Below are 11,842 nucleotides of genomic sequence, written 5' to 3'. Positions count from 1 at the left end.
TTCCAGGAAGCACTGAAGCTACAGGGGCTTTACTGAGGGTCAGCTGAGATGCAGTGAGCTGGGGAAAACTTTCTAAAAGGCAGACACAAGGCAGCAAGTAAGACTTCAACTTCCTATCTGCCTGAGTTTCCAGTGGATACTTGGGTTGCACAGACATAGAGAACATTTCAATGTGTTCAACAATCGGCATACAGATCGTGCTACAAGGAATAAAAACACTGATGAGAAGGAAGAAGGAAGGGGAGGAAGAGAAAGAGGAGGAGGGGGAGGATGATTATGTTCTGAAGTTTATGAAGAACCATCTCTTTTCCCAATTGGCCCACACAGCCAACCAGGAAGGTAAGCAGGACAAGGTTATTTGGATCCTTTTTTACCAAAGAGTGAACACAGCTTCAGTGGTTAGCCCGAAAGATAGAGACAGAACCAACATTTGCCCCCATCTCATCAGCTGTGTCCTCCGTCTGGTGAGCCAGGGTTTCCTAACGGTGGGGTTATTTCTTCAGATGGTGAGCCCCAGATTTTAAGAAGCATGCAGGCAAACCTAAAAAAGCAAACAACTATTTATTTCAACGCGTGCTACAGAAATGAGTAAGATCATCACGGCACAGCAATGATGATGAGACCGAAGCAGGAAAGCATTATGTTAAATTCTTAATAGAACAAAAAGGGAAGGTACAGTAAAGATGAACGTTTATAAAGTGTTGCATTCTACTCTACTGCAGGTGTTTGTAATGCTTTGAAGTGGTTAGGACAAGCAGAAAAACAACTATGGCACCTGCCATACCCCTTGAGCAATAGAAGGAAGGAGGAGCCAGGACATCACTTCTGCCCCTAAGAGTGTAGCTTTAGGCAAATCACTCTGCGTATGATTTCCTTATCAAGGAAATCAAGCAAGGGTACTGAAATGGACTTTTCCAGGCTGAAGTCTGGTGTTTGAATCTTCTCTGACAAAGCGGAGGCACCAAGTATCCTGTGCCTCTTGGACTTTGGGGCCAGACTGCCTGAACTGCAGTTCTGGTTTTTCTGTTTTGTCAGCTGTGTAACCTCAGGCAAGGCTCTGCTCCATGCTGCAGTTTCTCCACTCACAAGAGGGAGATAGTACTTCTCCTGACAGTGTTGTGGGGATTAAACGAAGTAATTAAAGGGGGAGCGTCTAGAAGGCTGCCAGTGTAATAAGCACTGTAGAAGCGGCGGTTATTACCATCCTGGGGCTTCAGAGGAGGGTCTATTACACATATTGTAGAGGACTAGGAGCTTCATGGGCAAGTGGCAAGTGGCACCCAAGAAGGACCAAGGGTGTCACTAGTGTACTGGCATGGAGCTTCCTAACCATGTCAGAGAGGCACAGAGAGCTGCGGGACAAGCAGGTCAGGGAAGGGACAAGGAAACCTGCAGCAGGTGAGTCTGCCCAGTTCCTTGGAGAATAAGCAAAGAGCACCGCAGCACTGGTGTGACCGGGTCATCTTTACCTCCTGCTCGTCTTTGGGAGCATCTGTGGTGCTTGAGGGTCACAGGCAGGCTGGGCTGGTCAGCTGGATTACCATTGCCACCGAAGCATCGCCCTCTCCCTCTCCCTCTCCTCCGACCACCCCTCTCGTCCTGCCCATGACCCCACCCCAGCAAATGCAGCAGCTCTGGGCAAAGGCTCCAGCGAGACCTCCTGGAAGGAGCCTCCTGGCCTCGCATTTCAGAGTTGCTGTTCCCATACTCTGAGAACATCCTCATTTCTGTTTCCTGATGGAGGCTGTTGAACAGATCATGTGCCATTCTGTTAAACAAAACTAAACACAGTTACTCTCTTCACATGCTATTAAACACAGTTACATTAAAATAATGTGCAGGTTGAGACAAATGCGTACCACCGCCAGATAATTGGGAGTTAAGTCACTGTGACAGCCTGAATAACTAAATTAACCCTATTAAAACCTATTTCCATGGGGTCAAAGGCTTTTCAGTGGAAGAAATCAGGTGTAAAAGAAAGCACTCTTTTTTTAAATACCTTCTAACACTTGCTAAAAACTAAACCACTCACCTGAAGAAGCGAGCAAAAATTTGGCTCACTTCAAAGAAATGAGGAAATGAGGTCTTTGATTCACATCCTGTTATCTTACATTTTTTTGCACCATAGTAAGAGCATTTTACAATGAATACTCCAGTATGCTGAATGCATCATGCTTTAACAACTCAAAAAAACTTAGGGTAAACAAAAGAAATTTTTAAAATTCTGATTAAAACAACATTGTGATTAAATAGTCAGCCTATCAAATTTGGAACCTTAACAAAATGATAAAAGATAATTAAGTACTGGGACGATTGTGAAGCAACAGTGTCCTTCAAACATAGAGTGGATACATCCCCAGATAACTACTTCTTCATACACTACCAAAGACTTATCCAATGTGTCACAGGCATTTCCCCAACTCCATTCCTCTTACCATCTGGGGAACCAAAACCTCCCATGACCTAGTAAGACAATAAGATGACCATAAATTCGGCAGCAAGGATATAAGCTCCTTGAGGACAGAGATCACTTCAGAATTGTTTTACCCAGCACCTGGTACAACTGCTAGCACAGAATGACAGGCAATAGATATTCATGCATGCGTTAATGTACAGTCATGTACACTCAACAACACAGATAGGTTCTTCCAAATGCACTGGTAGCTGATTGTGCTGCTATGCACACATCAGAGAGTGCAAATAGTAGGTATAACGGTCAATTACTCAATGTGGCATCTTGATGCAGTTAAGAGGTAAGTAAACAGGGGATGCATCGGGCTGCTGCCATAGCAAAAGGGCACATTGTTTTATAGTAAAATATTTTCTATATTTAGAAAGGACATACTCAGAAATAATGATAAAACATATAGGAAACACATCAAACAGTAACATACTCACTTACTGCCATTATCAGGTACGATAAATAACTGTACGTACTACACTTTTATATGCCTAGAAGCAAAGGTTTGTCTATGGGTGGGCTTCAAGAAGTTCATGAAAAATTAAAAGATGAACTTATTTTGGTGTGACATCCGCTCATATTTCTGTACACTGTGCATTTTTTCCATGACCTTTTGAAGACACTTTATGTACAGATTTCCAAATTTCTTCACCAAAATTATTTTTTAATATACTAAGACTGCTTTTCACTTGATCCAGAGGGAAAGGGAAAGGTACATCAACATGAAAAGAGCAAAAGAGGATCCTAACTATAGACAAAGGAGATGTTGAGCATTTTCCAAAAAGGCAACTATTTTAAAGATATCTGAGGAAACTACAGTTTATATCAATACATTTAAACACCAGCTACTCTTCCTGTAAGTTAAAAAATGCCAGAATATATTGGGGAAGTAAGATAAGCTATAAGTAAGATAAGTTATAAGATAATACTCATCCTTGAATTTCACACTTCATGATATTTTTGGAGTCCCCTTCTACATCAGCAGCATCATGAACCCCTGAGTAATGTGCTGTGATGTGATGTTAGGGTGGTTACCAAGTCGCTAGGTAATATGAATGTTTTAGTTTCATTATAATCTCACAGGACCACTGTTTATGTGCTCTGGCTTGCCTGAAATGTCATTCTGCAGTATATGACTGTATATGAATTACAGAGTTTTTATATCAGAAAATACCTAAATGTTGGGGCCTCTGCTGTGGCATAGCAGCTAAAGCCACTGCCTGCAGTGCCGGCGTCCCTTAAGGGACTCAGTTCGGGTCCTGGCTGCTCCACTTCCAACCCAGCTCTCTGCTATGGCTTGGGAAAGCAGCTGAGGATGACCCAAGTCCTTGCACCTGTGCACCTCCATAGGAGACCCAGAGGAAGCTCCTGGCTCCTGGCTCCTGGCTTTGGATCAGCCCAACTCCAGCTGCTACAGCCATCTGGGGAATGAACTAGTGGATGGATGACTTCTCTCTCTGCCTCTGCTCTCTGTAACTCTACCTTTCAAATAAATAAATAAATATTTAAAAAATACCTAAATGCATAATGCATAGATAGATTAAATACAATAAGCTAACAGAAAATGATAGAATGCATCTATTAAAAATAATGCTTTTAAACTAGACAGGACGGACAAGATTACAAATCTGGCCTTCTGATGAATTTGGTCCCTGCTTTCTAACTGATTATCAGCTGCTGCTCTGCTTTTTAATTTCTCCCAAAAGTGATTAAAACTGGACCCTCGGCCGGCGCCGCAGCTCACTAGGCTAATCCTCCGCCTTGCGGCACCAGCACACCGGGTTCTAGTCCCAGTCAGGGCGCCGGATTCTGTCCCGGTTTCCCCTCTTCCTGGACAGCTCTCTGCTGTGGCCAGGGAGTGCAGTGGAGGATGGCCCAAGTGCTTGGGCCCTGCACCCCATGGGAGACCAGGAGAAGTACCGGCTCCTGCCATCAGATCAGCACGGTACGCCGGCCGCGGCGGCCATTGGAGGGTGAACCAACGGCAAAGGAAGACCTTTCTCTCTGTCTCTTTCTCTCACTGTCCACTCTGCCTGTCAAAACAAACAAACAAACAAACAAACAAAAAACTGGACCCTCACAGTTTGGTGGGCTTTCCCATCTTGCAGCCCCCTTCCAGGCTACTTTGGCAGGAGGTTTTTGACTTAAATAAATCTTGCTTTTCTCAAAAATAAAAATTTAAAAATGCTTTTAAATTGTCATATTTTCTCCTAGAAGCATTTTAAAAATTTAAGATTTAACAATTTTGACATTTTGCCATATTCAATTCATATGTAAATATTACATACATACACATACATCCTACTTTGTTGAAAACAGGAATATTAACATCACAAAATATAGGGCATGTTAGTATGATCATAAAGTGAGAAAAAAGGGTCTACTGTCATGTAGATGCTGCAATTCAGTGAAGGCAATATATGTCACTCTCTATATACCAAAAATAATACGGCATCCATATAATTTTTACACGCTCCCCATATTAGCTTCCACATATAAGAGAAAATGTGATATTTGTCTTCCTGTGTCTGACTTATTTCACTTAGTGTAACAGTCCCTAGTTCCATTCATTTTGTTGCAAACATCAGGATTTCATTTTTTATGGCTGACTAATATTCTTTCATGAAATATATAACACATTTTCTTTCCCCAGTCATAGGTTGGTAGACCTCTAGGATGATTCCGTATCCTTGCTACTGTGAATTAGACATGTATAAATATATAAAAACTAGAAGATACAGGTTCTAAAATATCAGCACAGCAGTTATATTTGGTTATATTTTTCTTGATGTTTTCTCTATTTTCTAAAATATGACAAAAATCACTACAAGGAAGGTAATAGTAGGTTAGAGCTAGAGCTAAAATGAGCCAACTGCCTATGAGCTAGGAGAACACATTTTTCCTGAATGCCTCCAGAGAGAAGACTCAAGACCAATCAGAGAAGGGTACTGGGAAGCCATTTATGACTTGACATGAGTAATCAGGGCTGTTCAACAGGATAGTATGGCATAACTTGAAATATCCTTGCACATACTCAAGGACAGGCCAAAGGACCATCTAAGAAGTGTAAACATGTTAGAGGAAAACTCCTGGACTAAATGAACTCTAACTTATATAATTCTGAGGCTCAAAGATACAATGAGCTGATGGACAGCCCTTCATAAATTCCACTTGGCAAGATGCAGATTCTTTCTTTCTCAACAAAGGATGGGCTCCTTTCTCCGTGTAGTCTGTGATCCATTTACCTTCCCTGAAGCTGCTTTGCTTTTCCAGGTGTTTGTAAGCTGTCGCTTTTACTTTGTTATACTACTGACATGACCAGACACTCATTTTTTTCTTTATGGCTTCCAGGCCTTCAATAATACCTACAGAATATCAGATACATTCATGGTTATCATGGATATTCTTTAGGTGAATTAATTTTGCACAAGCCTACTCTTCATTACCAGCCACAGAATAAGCTCCGGGAAAAACAGGAGCTGATTGGGAGATAAGGAACAGGGGAGTAGAGGGGCGTGAGGGCTTTACCCGCTCTTCTTGATGGTTTTGCTGGGAGATGGTCCTGGCTAATCAAAGTGTCATCAGTAAGTCACTGGTTTTCTTGAAGGTATACTGACCAGTATCTATTCATAGCTTTAAACATATGGTGGATAGAAAATTACATGTTAATTTTGATCCTGCGTTAGAGCTATTTTGAATAGTTCAAAAGAACACTGATTCGATTCATACTATGAATAAACTCTGAAAAAAAGAAATATCTTGTCAATGTACGAGGATCATGCTTTTGGAACTGTTGAATCACGAGGACAGTCCAGGGCGTAAGGAGGTGCTCTGTAGAAGGAGGACATCAGACTCTGGTTTGCGGCAGCTTCACATGACTCAGTCCGACTCAACTGTCTTCCACATTTGGTTAGACACAATAGGACAGGATATGCAAGCTACAGGAGGAGACTTACTTGGTATAGATCTAGGAGCTATATAATTATTGGTCAGAAAGAGATCCCAGAATCCATCTTGTAATGACTCAGAACCCAGTGTTGGCATTCAAACTTATTTGGTCAATTTTGCTGAATAATGAATATGTTGTGAAGATGTATTTTGTGAAAAAATTCCAAAACTATTTGAGACCTACTTGCTCACTGTGTAAGAGAACACAAAGTGCCAGGTTCAACCCACCTATCGTTGGTTTCTGTGGTTGGTTTCTTGAATAGTTTAGAATGACCATCTGGGTTCTCTTGAACAGGGTGAAAAAACAGGAGCATTAAGATTACAGAACCATCCCAAATTGTATCTGCCATGGTGACTGAGGCATGTTTCCAGGGAAGACTGCTTAAACATCACACTTCTCTCACTGCCAAGAACTCCTAGAAAATCACAAGGTAAGCGGATTAGGGAGAAGGCATTTGGCATGCTTCATCAAGTCTGCTGAACCTCCTTCAAGCAATATCCCATTCCATTAGCTATTCAATGGAATGGGAATAAGGGAGTAGGGATGGGATTCGGACCAACAAAACAGAAGGTCATTCTAAGAGGAGCTCTCTCCTGTTGCCCAACACAAAATGCCCATGTTAACACATTTCCAGTTGAAAAAGTCCCCTCGGCAAGTCACTGGGCCAGATAACTGAAAACAGTCTTCATCCTTGTCCTCCAAAGTGTGTGGTCTCAGAACAATTTGGTGACTAATTGGGAGACAAAGCACAGTGCCCGTGGGCCTTCAAACTTTCCTCATACTAACCAAATCAAATATGTTTCCTCCCATGCCTTTAGCCTCAGACATTCAAAAGATGTAGTTGCTAAGAGGCACAAACAGAGGGGAGGTATGTACAGAATACCATAGGACAATGTGCCCTGTACTTTGTTAAGAAAGTAGCTGTAGGCTTTTGAGAGGAAGAGAAGCTCAAAGAGATGGTCTCAGAGCATCAGATCCACAGATACCCTGAGATAAGATGATAAGAACAGCAATGAGCATGAAAAAGGCTGGCAGACCACAGGAATACCAGACTGATCTATTCCACGGCACAGATGTCTATAGAAAGACTTTTAGCTAATAATACTTTAGTGTCAACTTTGTTGTTGTGTTACTTTGGCTGCAACCCAGGAGTGGCTAAAACATTATTTGGCATCAGGGCCATCTCTGGTGTGCTGATTTGCTTTTGCTTAGTCATGTAGTCAGCAATAGAGTTAATCTCAACCAAGGTAGCTGGTACTAATTGTTAGTTTCCAATTACTAGTTGTTCAAGGTTTATCAAGTATTGTGACTTTAATTAGGCCCCTAAGATGTAAACTGCAATGCCTTTAACAGACACATTCCAATGGGGATAATTTGATGAGCCAGTTGCTGTTGTATAGTAATTGGGAACCAAAGAGAGCTTCACATATGAATAGTAAATTAAGATGCACAGTAGTAGCTGGGATTTATACCTGGACTGTTAGAGGTCCTAATGACCCCATAAAAGGGAATAAGGTCATTTGTTATTTAAAGGATCAGAAGATATTGCATTTCATAAGGATACCAAGCAGGTAGAAGGTTAAAGCATTCATGAGTGAGCCAGATTCTCCCTTTCTTCCATTTATAAGCAGAAGCACAAGAGTTAGCACTGTTTTGTAATAAAGCTCTAAATTCCAGAGTGCCTTCCCATTCCATCTCCCAAATCCCAGAGGGTAACTACTGCTGGGCTGAGCTGGGCTTTGCAAAATCTGAGTTTCATCCCCACACGCTGCACAGGCATGGATTCCTCCATTTTAAAACCAATTAAAGCGAATGGCTTTCCAATATTCTGGGACAGAACATCCCACTGGCCAAATGGGGGGATCTGAGGTCTGGAAAGGTGGCAGAGAAAAACCTAACTCTTGGTGTTCCTTGAGTAGAGCAGGACCCATTTTAGGGTGAATAAAAATGTGAAGGGCTTGGCTATATATCGACAAGGGAGTTTATAGTGGAAACAGAAAACTCCCAATTACCCAGAGAAACAAAGGGATAGTCCAAAACAGCAGATTACCCAATATAATATGTGTTAGAACTTGGAATGTATGGTCTACATCATGTTTGTATCTTTAATTATGTTTTCTTTAGGCTGCCATTAGCATTAACTTGTGTTTCCCTTATGTACAACCTAACAGCAGGAGCAAAAAACTGAGAAATACATTTAAAGATTCTGCCCTGAGTTTACAATTTGGTTGAAGGTAAACCCCTCTGTAGATAATGGAGAAGTGATGGAAATATCTTTCATGCCTATTACATATTCTGTTTCATTCCTTTTGTGGCAACAGGCACATCTGCAGAAGCCTTCACAGAGAGCCGTGCAATCATTTCTGCTATTATTATCATGCAGTCTACAGATGTTTTCCTTATCCAGGGTCTAACTGGGCACAGCAGAGGCCTATAGCAGGATAGGTTAGGGAATGAGGAAACAATTTCTCCAGGTAAGTAATTAGAACAACAGGGGCAAATCAGAAGGCTGAATGCTGCTATTTAAATGGAAATTCAGCCAGGTCGCCAACATACTGCAAATTTTATCCATAGAATGTTAAAGTATGCAGGTGGTGAGAACCCAAGGTATGTAACTAAAGGGCACTCTGTTGGTTTCATGGGATCCAGGAAATATCTCTTGTGTGCCAAGATGACCACAAAACAGTGATTTGGATGTTATTAAACTGATCAATTATGAATTATTTAAAACATGCACAAAAAGTACAGCAGTAGTAAATGCCCATAAACTTCTCAGAGTTTTAAAACTGTAACCAATTTTTTTTTTTTACTTGACAGGTAGAGTTACAGACAGTGAGAGAGAGATAGAGAGAGAAAGGTCTTCCTTTCATTGGTTGACTCCCCAAATGGCCACTACAGCTGGCGCTGCACTGATCTGAAGCCAGGAGCCAGGTGCTTCTTCTTGGCCTCCCATGAAGGCGCAGGGGCCCAACCTCTTGGGCCATCCTCCACTGCCTTCCTGGGCCACAGCAGAGAGCTGGACTGGAAGAGGAGCAACCAGGACTAGAACCCGGTGCCCATATGGGATGCCGGCGCCGCAGGTGGAGGATTAACCAAGTGAGCCACAGCACCGGCCCCTAACCAATGTTTTTTTCTTCAGATTAAAACTAAAGCAACACATGAGACTGCGGCAGATTCACATGAGTACAATCTCCGGCCCTTGCTGTTGACACACCTTTCCACTATGAACTTAGCATTTCCTTCTACTGGAGAGAAAGTCTATTTCTCCATCCCTTGAAAGTGGTCTTGTGACTTGATTCATGCAATACAATGTGGTTTTGTGAGTTGACTTGGTCAGTGTGCACAAGCTCTGAGCCTAACAGGAACCCTGCCAGCTACTAGGAGAACAAAGCTGGGCTGACGTGTTGGATGATGAGAGACTTGTATCCTACTTCTTCCCATTATCACGACAGCTAGTCCCTCACTGATCCGGTAGCTGACCACATATGCATGACCACATATGCATTCACCTGAAAAACCAAAATAAATGCCCAGCCATTTCTGCTCACATTGTTCATCTACAGAATCATGAGCAATAATAAGTGATTGTTGTTTTCAATCTAGTGAGTTTCTTTTTTTAAAAAAAAATTTAATCTGAAAGGCAGAGATAGAGACAGAGAGATCGCCCATCTGCTGCCCACAGGCCAGGAGCCAAGAACTGAATCCCAGTGCCCCATGTGGTGGCAGGAACCCAAAGACCTGAGCCTTCACTTGCTGCAGCAGAAAGGCAGAATCAAGTATGGACCTGGGATTTGAACCCAGATCTTCAAATGGGATGACGGCATCCCAAATGGTGACTACTGTGTCAAATGCTCAACCTCAAGCTTACTGGCTGCACAATAACAGATAAATGATAAAATAATTCAATCTGTATCCAACTTGAAGTCTATGCCCCTCTTTCCTTTCTTACTTCCTTCCTTTCTGAGAAATTGCTACTATTCTGAAACTCGGGTCTTTCCTTCTAATACATATAAGAAAATCCTTGTTGTATATGCTATGTATACAAAATCACTATTCATTATCACTCCCAAATGTTACGAAGAGAGGTACCTAAGTGAAACATAAATTGTACTAGATGTAACACATCCTTCTGTACCGTGTCCTTGTCAGTCAGTCTCCCTTGCTTTTATGAAAATCCTTGCTGGTACATGCAGAAGCCACCAATTTTAACCATTATATAATTTTCCAGTGGATGAGTGTCTTATAGTTTATACATTCTGTTACTGACAGGCTGGTGAGGAGCTGGGGAAAGTGATCTTCCAGCCTTACCACACTATGATTTAAATAAATTCAGAGAAGTAGAAACATTTTATCAAGAGTCAATTGTGATTGGACAATGACACAAGGGGAACAAGTCCCATTTCTAAAGCTGTATGATGTTTGCTATATTATTCTTTAAACTATATACATTTTCCATAATTTTCATGTCATTATTTTATAAAATACAAAAAAAAAAAACTTAAACAGAAAAAGAACGTAAACAGATCCTCTTAAAACAAACACTTACTCAACGACATTAACAACAATGAGACCAATGGAGAAAGAATACGTATTCAATTCATGGTCCTGGGACAACTTAATATCCCCCTTACACAAAAGCAAGTATGACACGAATTAAATTCCTGAGTATAAACAGCAGTGGCATAACAACATCTTGAAATAACAAAGTGAGTATTCTTTTCTATCTTAATGACAATTCCTTTTCTTCTCTACCTACAGCTATTCCCTTTGACTCTAGGTGCTAACAGCTTTTGTCACTTGGTCTGAAGTCCAATAAGGTTCATGAATGCTTGGAGAAGGTAAAGGCTTTCGGCTACCTTTGTCTTTGCTCTTATTATCTGTCCACCTAAAGGTATCAGCTACTTATCTTCAGTCCAACAAAATCTAGATTGTTACAAATCATACAGTAAATGCAAACAGAGTCCAGCTGTACTTTGTAAACTAGTTCTACCTAGAAATTCTTTTGTTCTGTATGAGTTTATCCTGCAACTAAATTCTAAGCTCCTTCTCCACACCATTGCCTTACGAATTCAGTTTCTTATCCAACACTATTTTTCTCACATTGCTGTGGTGTGCAAGGACCCCTGTGGTTGACTTCATTAGAATTCTCAATTCCTTTTCTTTTCATTTATTATTTAGTGAGTACCTGCTAAGTACTAGGTATTCTACTAGTAAAATGATAAAGCAACATGAAACAAACAAACACTGGTCCCTTCCCACAATCTTGATGGCTTCATTTTCTACTCCCTGTAGTTTCATTTCAGGACAAGATCAATTTCCAAAAGTCATGAAAGACAATGTTTGGGACAGGTGTTGTGGCAGAGCAGGTAAAGCTGCTGCCTGCAACACTGGCATTTGATACAGGTGCCAATTTGAGTCCTGCCTGCCCCACT

General features: G+C 41.3%; 1 long non-coding RNA gene across 1 annotated transcript; it reads left to right on the top strand.

The window, feature by feature from the left end:
- Positions 1 to 203: 203 nt before the first annotated feature.
- Positions 204 to 9,711, top strand: LOC138847398 (uncharacterized). The gene is made up of 3 exons (XR_011385181.1): positions 204 to 339; positions 6,705 to 6,840; positions 9,228 to 9,711. It is a non-coding gene; the product is annotated as an uncharacterized lncRNA (long non-coding RNA).
- Positions 9,712 to 11,842: the final 2,131 nt, after the last annotated feature.

Source organism: Oryctolagus cuniculus, chromosome 1 (genome assembly GCF_964237555.1).
Source record: "Oryctolagus cuniculus chromosome 1, mOryCun1.1, whole genome shotgun sequence".
NCBI classification, from domain to species: domain Eukaryota; kingdom Metazoa; phylum Chordata; class Mammalia; order Lagomorpha; family Leporidae; genus Oryctolagus; species Oryctolagus cuniculus.
Note: the sequence above shows the minus strand (reverse complement) of the source record. Positions and strands in the feature narration are given on the sequence as shown.